The following is a 14,021-nucleotide window of genomic DNA, read 5'->3' on the forward strand; positions in this document are numbered from 1 at the left end:
CATAGTCGTAAGTACAAAAGCTGCCTGAATTTTTCAGTAAAAAAATGCAGTTAAAGAAAGCACCATACCTCGATGAACCCCCTCCGTGTGAGTATAATCGCTTAGCGCAAGACAGCCTCGTAATCATGCAGCAATAAGCGCCAGGTTTCTGTTTAACAACCTTTTTACGCAATAGTATTAACCAGCTCGGCGACCTGCCGAAACTCGTGCACGAAGTAATAAGCAAAAGCTGTACATTCCGGGCTAAAAAATAGAAAAGCAATCTTGCTTTTGTGGAGAATATTTAGATTACTCTGCGCAATGTTTAGACAACGCAGGCCGCATGTATATCCAGTTCTTATTTCAGGGCTAACCACTTGATGGCCACGTGTACTACCTGCCACTTCGTTGCACAAAGGGAAATCTGTGGCTTCTCTTGATAAAAAAAAAGAAAAAGGAAGATTCATCAGTTATACACGTGATTCTACCAACCCAAATATTTTGCAATTGCTGCTTCTCTTGTTTTGTTCAGAATCGATAACAATACAGATAAGACGCACGAGTTCGCGTTCACTTCGCTAAACACACGGAGCAACAAAGCTGCCTCACCTTCGCTTAAGGGTTTATCGTCACAATCGGTACCGTTTTTCTTTTATTTTTGCAGCGATAAGATAACCGGTCTCACGAGAGCTCGTTGCAATTACATATGCATCCCACTTTGTCCGCCACAGTTAACCGTGCAATCGCTATTTTCCCGCTCTCCGCCTGCCATTGAAATGTTTTGTCTTTCTTCTTTTCTCAGATGGCAGCTTGTACAAGGACATAGATAAACAAGTACCGTGATTCTGCCAGGACAGCTTCGAGCGGACCGCAGCAGCTTTCGTACCTCTTTTCGTTACGATGTCGTTATATCTGTAGTTACTTTGGCTTTGCGACAACTGTCTAGAGGGTCACGCAAAAAAAAAGAAAGGAAAAAAAGGAAAACGTTTAGGCTTTCGGTGATAATACTTGCAGATGTTATTAAATGCGCCTGTCAGCTTCAACCTTTGCCCTTCAACGGAGAGCTATTCACTGCACAAACTTAAACAGAACCCCCACCCCCCCCAAAAAAATAATAAAGAAAGGAAATAAAGAAGAAGAAAACGCTCATGTCATTTGTAGTACGGCTACGGTTCTCGCCTAGTCAGAGGCTCGCTGTGACCAACGTGTCAAAAGCAATAAAATGAAATCGTCCGCGCATGCAACCAATGTTTTTGCAATTTTTTTTTACTCTTGAAAATTAATCTATCTCCAACTGTTCACGAAGGTTAGTGGATTATGTAGGCGTAGTTCAGAACCGAGTTATTCTATATATACCGGGCGCTTTTCTTTTCTTTTTTTAATATTTCAAACGGAATGAAAAAGTCTGATGAGCGCGTGGCCGCTGCAGGACCTGTACAGGTTGGATGAGCTGAAGGGAGGGACATTAGTGGCCCGACAAACCGCAATGTCCAGGTAGGTATTTGAAATACAAAAATAGTCAGCAAGCAATTAACTTTCGCAGTATTCATTAACTAAGGGTTCGTGTCACAAACACACACACGCACACACACATAGCACGCGTCGGACTGGCCCTCTTCCACTCCGACGAAGCCGGTCACACAGCCGAAATGTCAGTAAAGTCGTCATTTTTTTCTACGTGCTTCTATTTGAACTATTTCATTGCCGAATTCTGTGATCAACGCTTCATTGATATATATATATATATATATATATATATATATATATATATATATATATATATATATATATATATATATATATATATATATATATATATATAATAAACGTTACACTTCCATCAGGAAAAAAAAAAGCACTGCGACAATGACACCAACGATGAGCGATTTTGATGTACTCTTAATTGTCAAATCGCAGCAAACTATTTCGGGGATAAGAGACGCATTCATTACAAAGCGTTCGAAATAGCACGGAGAAGAGAGAAAGCACGCGAGAAAGATACGGTTGCACGATGCAAGAATATGCGAAAGCATGCCGTATCATTCGATTAATGAGTCCCCCACAAATCGAGGCGACCGCGCACTAAATTAAAGGGCATTTACACATGCCCTAACAGCGATCGTTGCGCAAACGCTTGAACTGCAAACTTTGGAGTATTGTTAGTGCACTTCGACGAGGCGGTTCACGTGCGTGCTTCGCTTTGTGCGACATAAGGTGATTTTTTCATCATCATCATCATCATCATCATCATCATTATCATCATCATCATCAATTCATGTCCCCTGCCAAGGACGACGGCTGGTTCCACCAATCATTTATTAACCCTATCTAGCGTTAGTCGAGTGACCTGACCTAACCATGCAGTGAGAGGTCGAAAAGAGCAAGCGTAGCTTAGATCTTGCATACTGAGAGAGAGAGAGAGAGAGAACTGTTTGGTCCATTAAGGGTTTAGCGTTGGGTCTTCGTCTTCATCGTTGCAGACGCTTGACCTTCTTAGCAGGGTTGGGCAAAGATTTTGCGCCAAAAAACAACACACACAAGAAAGCCGACGACACCACGGGCGCTGTTTCGTCGTCTTTCTTGTGTGTGTTGTTTTCTGGCACAAATTCTTTTCAGTGTGCAAGATCACCAACTAGCCCAGCAGTTAACCCTTCTGTAGCTTAGATCCCTCGATTAAATAATTAATTAACCAAGTTCAACGTTCCGATGAAACACAGCAGGTGCGAGAGACGCCGTGGAATAGGCCCCCCGGGTTGCATTTCGACCGATCCACGGTTTTAGAAACAACGCGCACCGGACGCATGTACACGAGGGTTTACGAATTCTCGTTTCGGACTTTTTTCTCCCTGTGTGCGAGTCGCGGCTCTTTGGCCGAGTTACTGTGAGGTCACGATCAATTCGTGTATCAAAGAAACCCTCGAGTGGTCAGGTTAAAAAAAATAGAGAGAGAGATGACAGACGAACGCCCGTCTGCCGTCTATTTTTCTTTATCTTTTTTATATTATATCCGTTTGTGCGTAAAAATTTGTAGTGATCCCGATTTGTCGCTCGTATCATATATATTCGGTGAACGAGAAGGAGCGGAATCTAGGGGCACCATTCACCGCCATGGCTACGGGTGGCGCTGGTTAGCACTCTCAAAGTCAAATCTATACCGTACATATAGGCGAATGCGCGAGGATACCCACGTGACAACAAATGCCACCGTATCTCAATGAGTAAGAGCATCGCACGCGAAATACCGAGGACGCTGGTTAAGGATCTCATCGTCGGCAAGTAGTTTTGCGTCCACTTTTAGATCCCTTATAAAGTTTATTCAAAGTTTATTTGAAAATAGAAAGAGAGAGAGAGAGCAAATGATAAATGAAAGGTTGGGAGGTAAAAAGCTGATCTATAGTCAGCTTGATTGGCCCTTCGACTCGCCACTCTTCAAAGCAGAAAATAGTGGTATGCGGTAACGTTATTTACGACGAGCAATCAAGGTCTCTTTGCCTTATCACTTCTGCATTTTATTATAAAACAAGAAATAATATTTTTTGTTTGTTTCCATAGGCTTCTTATGCTTTATATTCGGTATACCAAACGTTTAAAGCGTTCAGATGCTTCGTCTCAGGTGACCAAGAGCGAAGTGCTCCTTTCGTCGCATTATGTAGCGATCACCTCTCTCTCTCTCTCTCTTCGCGTAACCAACACTGCCCTATGTTTAATACACGAATGCGAGATTTCACTGCAAGTTCCTATGCCTATACGCGAGTATTAAACTGACATTTTCGTGAATCGACTTCGCGACCTTCAATGCGGAGCTTACTATAGTTCGTACTTCAAAAGCTACGACAGCGGCGCTTTCCTGCTCCCGTATTTACTCGCTTAAACTCGGCGGGCGCCAAATTTGTCGTCTCGCAAAAAGTTGCTAGCGCCATGGTAATGACAACATTCATCATCATCATCATCATCATCATCATCATCATCATCATCAGCCTAGTTACGCCCACTGCAGGGCAAAGGCCTCTCCCATACTTCTCCAACTACCCCGGTCATTTACTAATTGTGGCCATGTTGTCCCTGCAAACGTCTTAATGTCATCCGCCCACCTAACTTTCTGCCGCCCCCTACTACGCTTCCCTTCCCTTGGAATCCAGTCCGTAACCCTTAATGACCATCGGTTATCTTCCCTCCTCATCACATGTCCGGCCCATGCCCATTTCTTTTTCTTGATTTCAACTAAGATGTCATTTACCCGCGTTTGTTCCCTCACCCAATCTGCTCTTTTCTTATCCTTTAACGTTACACCTATGATTCTTCTTTCCATGGCTCGTTGCGTCGTCCTCAATTTCAGCAGAACCCTTTTCGCAAGCCTCCAGGTTTCTGCCCCGTAGGTGAGTACTGGTAAGACACAGCTGTTATACACTTTCCTCTTGAGGGATAGTGGCAACCTGCTGTTCATGATTTGAGAATGCCTGCCAAACGCACCCCAGCCCATTCTTATTCTTCTGGTTATTTCAGTCTCATGATCCGGATCCGTGGTCACTACCTGCCCTAAGTAGATGTATTCCCTTACCACTTCCAGTGCCTCGCTACCTATCGTAAACTGCTGTTCTCTTCCGAGACTGTTAAACATTACTTTAGTTTTCTGTAGATTAATTTTCAGACCCACCCTTCTGCTTTGCCTCTCCAGGTCAGTGAGCATGCATTGCAATTGGTCTCCTGAGTTACTAAGCAAGGCAATATCATCAGCGAATCGCAAGTTGCTAAGGTATTCTCCATCAACTTTTATCCCCAGTTCTTCCCACTCCAGGTCTCTGAATACCTCCTGTAAACATGCTGTGAATAGCATTGGAGATATCGTATCTCCCTGTCTGACGCCTTTCTTTATTGGGATTTTGTTGCTTTCTTTGTGGAGGATTACGGTGGCTGTGGAACCGCTATAGATAGCTTCCAGTATCTTTACATATGGCTCATCTACACCCTGATTCCGTAGTGCCTCCATGACTGCTGAGGTTTCGACTGAATCAAATGCTTTTTCGTAATCAATGAAGGCTATATATAAGGGTTGGTTATATTCCGCACATTTCTCTATCACCTGATTGATAGTGTGAATATGGTCTATTGTTGAGTAGCCTTTACGGAATCCTGCCTGGTCCTTTGGTTGACAGAAGTCTAAGGTATTCCTGATTCTATTTGCGATTACATTAGTAAATACTTTGTAGGCAACGGACAGTAAGCTGATCGGTCTATAATTTTTCAAGTCTTTGGCGTCCCCTTTCTTATGGATTAGGATTATGTTAGCGTTCTTCCAAGATTCCGGCACGTTCGAGGTCATGAGGCATTGTGTATATAGGGCGGCCAACCTTTCTAGGACAGTGTTCCCGCCATCCTTCAACAAATCTGCTGTTACCTGATCCTCCCCAGCTGCCTTCCCCCTTTGCATAGCTCCCAAGCCGTTCTTTACCTCTTCCGGTGCTACTTGTGGGATTTCAAGTTCCTCTAGACTATTCTCTCTCACCTTATCGTCGTGGGTGTTACTGGTACTGTATAAATCTCTATAAAACTCTTCAGCCACTTGAACTATCTCATCCATATTAGTAACGATATTGCCGGCTTTGTCTCTTAACGCACACATCTGATTCTTGCCTATTCCTAGTTTCTTCTTTACTGCTTTTAGGCTTCCTCCGTTCCTGAGAGCCTGTTCCAATTCTATACATATTATAGTTCCTTATGTCCGCTGTCTTACGCTTGTTGATTAACTTAGAAAGTTCTGCCAGTTCTATTCTAGCTGTAGGGTTAGAGGCTTTCATGCATTGGCGTTTCTTAATCAGATCTTTCGTCTCTTGCGATAGCCTACCGGTTTCCTGTTTAACGGCGTTACCACCGACTTCTATTGCGCACTCCTTAATGATGCCCATAAGATTGTCGTTCATTGCTTCAACACTATGGTCCTCTTCCAGGGTTAAAGCCGAATACCTGTTCTGTAGCTTGATCCGGAATTCCTCTAGTTTCCCTCTTACCGCTAACTCATTGATTGGCTTCTTGTGTACCAGTTTCTTTCGTTCCCTCCTCAAGTCTAGGCTAATTCGAGTTCTTACCATCCTGTGGTCACTGCAGCGTACCTTGCCGAGCACGTCTACATCTTGAATGATGCCAGGGTTCGCGCAGAGTATGAAGTCGATTTCATTTCTAGTCTCACCATTCGGGCTCCTCCACGTCCACTTTCGGCTAACCCGCTTGCGGAAAAAGGTATTCATTATCCGCATATTATTCTGTTCTGCAAACTCTACTAATAACTCTCCTCTGCTATTCCTAGAGCCTATGCCATATTCCCCCACTGACTTGTCTCCGGCCTGCTTCTTGCCTACCCTGGCATTGAAATCGCCCATCAGTATACTGTATTTTGTTTTGACTTTACCCATCGCCGATTCCACGTAATAATAAACAATAAAAACGAAATAAAATAATAAATAATACAAACGAAAAGAAAATGAAAAAAGGAGAATAGAACTTCCGGCTCCCACAACACATATTTAACAACAAAAATCAGAGGTATAGTAATAATGATTGAGTTTTCAAACACTTCATTAATGTTGAAACTGTCACCACTCTTTTCTCTGTTCGGCAGTGCCCATACATCATTTATTCTAGATGACAATTCCTTTTGCTGCCTTTTAAGCTTCTTTTGGTTGTTGTTCCTATTCGAACTTCTATAAGATTGTGTGACTTAAGTTATTTGGCATTGTCCTCTACAAATTTTTGCTGTTTGCATATTCTATTGTTGCGTATACTTAGATGCACGTTTCACTATATTTGTTGTTGCACCACTTAACTCTTTTCAATGTTCCTTTTTTCTTGCATTGCAGAGTTACATTGATTTCATCGCGTTTCTAATTCTGTCTATGTATTCTTTTTTACGTTTACTTGTTTTCCTTGCATGCATTTCTTTTTCACTGTTTTAGTAAATAACCAAGGTCCCGTTATACTCGTCGAGATTAGGACCCTTTTCAGAATGTTAATATGCCACCTCTTTTGACATTTTCATGAACTCAATAGACATTCTGATTTATTGATTCTGCCAGAGGAAACAAAAAACGAAGTAACAGACCGCAGATTTCACTATCAGAACGCGCGCGTTAGCTACATTAAAATTTCGCTCCTTCTCTTTTTTTTTTTCTTTTTCCTGATTAACCCTTGTTCCGAAGACGTTTCTAGCACCGGACTATACAACACCTGGCGCGACAGAGTAATACACATTGTGCTGGCGCATAACTTTCCGTAGCAAATTAAAGCGAAGTCGCTGGAACGGATCTTTTGCGCACGCGCTACTCCGCCAAGTAGTCCGGCAGAGGTTGACAGCGCTTGAGGCTTCTTGAAAGCAGACACTGAATCAAAGTAGCTTCCACTACGTGCGAAGGTTTCGCATTTGCCCTAACGCCGAAAAGAAGAGAGTGAAATCGGTCAAACTTGACCCTCGAGCGTTCTATTTTCGTCTTACTCCGCAGTCGCGGTACAGCACGCATTTACGTTTTATCTTCCACGGCTTAATGTAAAGTGAATGAGAATGTCGGGACTACTTTCAGGCGCGCCTTTATACTTGCGCGGCGAGCTTTAGCCTTCATTCCCACGGAAAGATGTCCGCGAGCATGGCTTGAGCGTTTGTTTATTCGGACGAGGCAGAAAAAAATGGCGGGAGAGGGTAGACGTAGCTGCAGATCTCGTTTCTAACATTGACGTTGAAAAGGCAAGTAACAAGAAAAAAGGAAGAGAAAAACGAAAGAGAAGAGAACGAGGAAGTTAAAAGGCAGAAAGTGTAAAATGCTGGACCGCATCGGTTTCGCAAGCGTGAGTCGTGTTTGCACTTTCGCGCGTGAGGGAAGTGCGTACACACGGGGAGGAGGACGGTCTGCCTTCCGTTATCTTTGCTCTCCCTCTCCACCAGCGTCCCACCCACGTCCAACGTTTCCTAGGCACACACCTCGGCGCGAATGCCTCGAAGGTGAGTCAGGGTGTGCCGCACGCGCTATTAAGAGGAAGCCTTAGCTCGGGTCCAACTCCGACGCGGCCTATTCAAATGCATGTAAGACGCAAAAACACTTTTCTGAGATAACCCAAGGACCAATTTTAATGAAATTTGCTGCATTTGAGAGAGAAAGTTAAATTCTAGTGACTGTTCGAAGCGGAATTTCGATTTAGTACCTGAATTTCATTGAAGGAATTTTCAAACATTCGTACGTTCGAAAAAAATATATGCACCAAGTTTACAAATTCATAGCTCTCCATCAAAAGCAGATATAGCGGTTCTGTCAACGGTATTCATTAGCTCACTCAAAGAGAACAAATTAGATAGGTCAATTTATATATTACGTGAATTTGTTACGTTGGATACAAGGGTTTTGCAAAAGCTGCATTTGCACATTACTTAATTTTTTGAGAATAATGTTTAAATACCAATTTTGTCCGCTTTAGATTTACTATCAGAGGCAATTCACAGAATTCAGATATAATTTTTTCTTGCTGAGTTACAGAGTTCTAACTTGATAGTTTCGTTTCTTCAAAATGTTTGATTTTCGCCAATCTTTGATAAAAAATTGACGATCTAAATAAAAAATTTGAAACGAACAGTCACTAGATTTTAAGGTTTTCTTTTAAATGCAACGTACCTCGTCAAATTTGGTGCTGTGGTTGCCGAGAAAACGAATTCTCCTTTTACATGTATTTAGATAGGAGCACCCGAGCTAAAGCTTCCTTTTAACACGACGCCTCTTTTTCGCAAGCCTATATATACACCGCCAGCACGTTTTTGCGGGGCGCAGTCCGGCAGTTAACAGTCCAGTCGCCGCATTCACTCTTCAAACGGTTGCACCCTTTGGGGTGTATATTTGTCCCACAACGACAATTGTCATCTGCCTCGCTTGCGTTTCCTTTCTCGAAAATTCGGCGCTCGCTATGCTTTCCTGTTGAGAATGCTGTGTCACGCTGGTAACGCGCAAGCCGTTCGTGACTGGCAAGTACCGGGCTCGCTGGCGTTAAAGAAAGGGAACGCAGGCAAGTCAGAACACGATTATCGTTATGTGGCAAATATGCACCCCAACGGTGTATGTAGTACATTTGTTTAAGAGTGTACGTGTAGACGCGGGCTCAATGGGAGCTGCAATACGGTGCCCGCGTTCGAAGGTGTTTCAAGACTGCACGACAAACAAACAAACAAAAAAAGAAAGAAGAAACGTTAGAAAATGAAACACCGTTAGAAACGATTTTCTTTTTTTGCGTACGTCGACGCAGCCGTGACGTCTCGTAGCCTCAGCGCCCAGCGGGCTCCGTGTTAGAGCTCGCATTGAAGCCGACTTGCAGTAAAGTTTGCAGAAAGCGGCGCCGATTGTGAAGTACGAACCCCTCCTGGCTTGTCACGCCCCACCCCCCCCCAAAAAAAAACGGAATAAAAAGAAAGAACGCTTCCTTCTCTTTCCGCTTGCTGCCTGAATGTCCAACGATGACGGAATGTCCGATGGTGGACATTTAGTCTCGCCGCCCGTGCGACCCGCTGGGCATTCCCGTCGGACATTCGGCCTCGTTAAACGTTCACGCTCTGAACTGTTTCTGCTCCGCCGGGGAAGAGGGCTACTCTGGCACCATCACCACCATCATCCTGATTACGCCCACTGCAGGGCAAAGGCCTCTCCCATACTTCTCCAACTACCCCGGTCATGTACTAATTGTGGCCATGTTGACCCTCCAAACTTCCTAATCTCATCTGCCCACCTAACTTTCTGTCGCCCCCTGCTACGCTTCCCTTCCCTCGGAATCCAGTCCGTAACCCTTAATGACCATCGGTTATCTTCCCTCCTCATTACATGTCCTGCCCATGCCCATTTCTTTTTCTTGATTTCAACTAAGATGTCATTAACTCGCGTTTGTTCCCTCACCCAATCTGCTCTTTTCTTATCCCTTAACGTTACACCTATCATTTTTCTTTCCATAGCTCGTTGCGTCGTCCTCAATTTAAGTAGAACCCTTTTCGTAAGCCTCCAGGTTTCTGCCCCGTACGTGAGTACTGGTAAGACACAGCTGTTATACACTTTTCTCTTGAGGGATAATGGCAACCTGCTGTTCATGATCTGTGAATGCCTGCCAAACGCACCCCAGCCCATTCTTATTCTTCTGATTATTTCACTCTCATGATCTGGATCAGCAGTCACTACCTGTCCTAAGTAGATGTATTCTCTTACCACTTCCAGTGCCTCGCTACCTATCGTAAACTGCTGTTCCCTTCCGAGACTGTTAAACATTACTTTAGTTTTCTGCAGATTCATTTTTAGTCCCACCCTTCTGCTCTGCCTCTCCAGATCAGTGAGCATGCATTGCAGTTGGTCCCCTGAGTTACTAAGCAAGGCAATATCATCAGCGAAGCGCAAGTTACTAAGATATTCTCCATTTACTCTTATCCCCAATTCTTCCCAATCCAGGTCTCTGAATACCTCCTGTAAACACGCTGTGAATAGCATTGGAGAGATCGTATCTCCCTGCCTGACGCCTTTCTTTATTGGGATTTTGTTGCTTTCTTTATGGAGGAGTACAGTGGCTGTGGAGCCGCTATAGATATCTTTCAGTATTTTTACATACGGCTCGTCTACACCCTGATTCCGCAATGCCTCCATGACTGCTGAGGTTTCGACTGAATCAAACGCTTTCTCGTAATCAATGAAAGCTATATATAATGGTTGGTTATATTCCGCACATTTCTCTATCACCCGATTGATAGTGTGAATATGATCTATTGTTGAGTAGCCTTTACGGAATCCTGCTTGGTCCTTTGGTTGACGGAAGTCTAAGGTGTTCCGGATTCTATTTGCAATTACCTTAGTAAATACTTTGTAGGCAACGGACAGTAAGCTGATCGGTCTATAATTTTTCAAGTCTTTGGCGTCGCCTTTCTTATGGATTAGGATTATGTTAGCGTTCTTCCAAGATTGCGGTACGCTCGAGGTCTTGAGGCATTGCGTATAGAGGCTGGCCAGTTTTTCTAGAACAATCTGCCCACCATCCTTCAGCAAATCTGCTGTTACCTGATCCTCCCCAGCTGCCTTCCCCCTTTGCATAGCTCCCAAGGCTTTCTTTACTTCTTCCGGCGTTACTTCTGGGATATCGAATTCCTCTAGATTATTCTCTCTTCCATTATCATCGTGGGTGCCACTCGTACTGTATAAATCTCTATAGAACTCCTCAGCCACTTGAACTATCTCATCCATATTAGTAATGATATTGCCGGCTTTGTCTCTTAGCGCATACATCTGATTCTTGCCAATTCCTAGTTTCTTCTTCACTGCTTTTAGGCTTCCTCCGTTCCTGAGAGCTTGTTCAATTCTATCCATGTTATGCTTCCTTATGTCAGCTGTCTTACGCTTGTTGATTAACTTCGAAAGTTCTGCCAGTTCTATTCTAGCTGTAGGGTTAGAGGCTTTCATACATTGGCGTTTCTTGATCAGATCTTTCGTCTCCTGCGATAGCTTACTGGTATCCTGTCTAACGGAGTTACCACCGACTTCTATTGCACACTCCTTAATGATGCCCACAAGATTGTCGTTCATTGCTTCAACACTAAGATCCTCTTCGTGGCTTAAAGCCGAATACCTGTTCTGTAGCTTGATCTGGAATTCCTCTATTTTCCCTCTTAGCGCTAACTCATTGATCGGCTTCTTATGTACCAGTTTCCTCCGTTCCCTCCTCAGGTCTAGGCTAATTCGAGTTCTTACCATCCTGTGGTCACTGCAGCGCACCTTACCGAGCACGTCCACATCTTGTATGATGCCAGGGTTAGCGCAGAGTATGAAATCTATTTCATTTCTAGTCTCGCCGTTCGGGCTCCTCCATGTCCACTTTCGGTTATTCCGCTTGCGGAAGAAGGTATTCATTATCCTCATATTATTCTGTTCTGCAAACTCTACTAATACCTCCCCCCTGCTATTCCTAGTGCCTATGCCATATTCCCCCACTGCCTTGTCTCCAGCATGCTTCTTGCCTACCTTGGCATTGAAATCGCCCATCAGTATAGTGTATTTTGTTTTCACTCTACCCATCGCCGATTCCACGTCTTCGTAGAAGCTTTCGACTTCCTGGTCATCATGACTGGATGTAGGGGCGTAGACCTGTACAACCTTCATTTTGTACCTCTTATTAAGTTTCACAACAAGACATGCCACCCTCTCGTTAATGCTATAGAATTCCTGTATGTTACCAGCTATATTCTTATTAATCAGGAATCCGACTCCTAGTTCTCGTCTCTCCGCTAAGCCCCGGTAGCACAGGACGTGCCCGCTCCTTAACACTGTATATGCTTCTTTTGGCCTCCTAACTTCACTGAGCCCTATTATATCCCATTTACTGCCCTCTAATTCTTCCAATAGCACTGCTAGACTCGCCTCACTAGATAATGTTCTTGCGTTAAACGTTGCCAGGTTCATATTCCAATGGCGGCCTGTCCGGAGCCAGGGATTCTTAGCACCCTCTGCAGCGTCGCAGGTCTGACCGCCGCCGTGGTCAGTTGCTTCGCAGCTGCTGGGGACTGAGGGCCGGGGTTTGATTGTTGTGTTCATATAGGAGGTTGTGGCCAAGTACTGCACCAGGGTGGCCAATCCTGCTCTGGTGAGGGAGTGTGTTACCGGTTCTGGTCACCGGCATCAGGCCACATTCCAGGCCTGTTTATGCAATTTTATCAACACGCGGATTTTTTTTTTTTTTTTTTTAATCCGGTGGAAAATTGCGCGGCACCGGGATTCGAACCACGGACCTCTTGCACGCGAGGCGGGTGTTCTACCTCTACGCCACCGCTGCCACCTACGCCACCGCTGCCACTACGCCACCGCTGCCACGGCTACTCTGGCAAGGTAACTCAATGACTATCTGCGCACGTCTCTTTACCCTTTCTCTCCCTCCTCTCTCTCTTACCCTTCTCCATTCCCCCACGGTGGGGTAGCCAACCACACTTATGACTGGTTGACATCCCTGCCTTCCTTATATCCTCTCTCTCTCTCTCTCTCTCTCTCTCTCTGGCAAAGGTAGCGCTTTACGCAAGGCTATATAATATGCTTGATCGGACTCGCCACGTCGCTGAAGGAGTCACGGTGATGTATCGAACACCATTTGCTGGAGTATTAGAGAGTTCTTTATTGTGCACAATAATAAGGTTACAAATGGGGATTATACATACATACAGAGGAAGAGAGGTCCCATAGTCAACAGACTGTACAGGGGACCTCCCATTACAAACGAGTAGGATATGTAAATACAAGGCAGCTATGTGCAAACACACAAAACACCACATTAAGTTAGTCACTGACTAACGCTGTAAAATATTTAATGATAAAAGGCACTTATAAATATAACGTGTCGTGCACTCGGCTGCGGAGCGCAATATATTCGGTCGAATCATTCCAGCATCGAGGCGCTGAACACGCTTGTGTGTCCGTGCTTGTCAATACACTGGAGATTTAAGAGGAAAGTGATCGGGCTCCTCGTGAAACTCTTAAGTGACGTGTGGATTCTGTATGACGCAAATATACCCGGTGTTTCATCGAACACTTTCAATTTCTTCTCTCTTTCTTTAATTGCCTGAGGCACGTACTACGATTCCAGTTCGTGAGCTGGTCTACTCGAAGAGGTGGACATTACTTGCGCCGAAAATTTAAGTGCATCGTCGACTAATTAACAAAAGATCACTAATAAAGTTATTAGCTATAATGGCCTTATGGGGCATATTTCAATTTACAGATTCTAGACGGGGAGCTCGCAAGGCGGATCCACTTGGAACGTATTCTCGGAATGACATTAGCTACGACAGATTAATTCTCGAATTTTGCGGAGGAATGCACTGGCATTCCCGTTATTTTTGTACTTCAATGCATAAAACGCCGTTTTGTTAAGAAAGTAAGTGTAACTAAAGTGCGTTTTTATCGCAAGGTCGACGGCGCATATTCTTTTCAACCGCATATGCCTTGCAGTCTCATCCACCAGAATTTGTAAATTGCGTTATGTGCTATAAGGTAATTAGTCAGAAGCTT

General features: G+C 44.2%; 1 protein-coding gene across 5 annotated transcripts in view; it reads right to left on the reverse strand.

Annotated features, from left to right (window-relative positions):
* IRSp53 (Insulin receptor substrate 53 kDa) overlaps positions 1–14,021 on the reverse strand; it is a 234,108-nt gene that overhangs the window by 217,287 nt on the left and 2,800 nt on the right. The gene's annotated exons all lie outside the window — the stretch shown is intronic.

This window comes from Dermacentor andersoni, chromosome 8, assembly GCF_023375885.2.
Source record: "Dermacentor andersoni chromosome 8, qqDerAnde1_hic_scaffold, whole genome shotgun sequence".
In the NCBI taxonomy this organism is placed as follows: Eukaryota; Metazoa; Arthropoda; class Arachnida; order Ixodida; family Ixodidae; genus Dermacentor; species Dermacentor andersoni.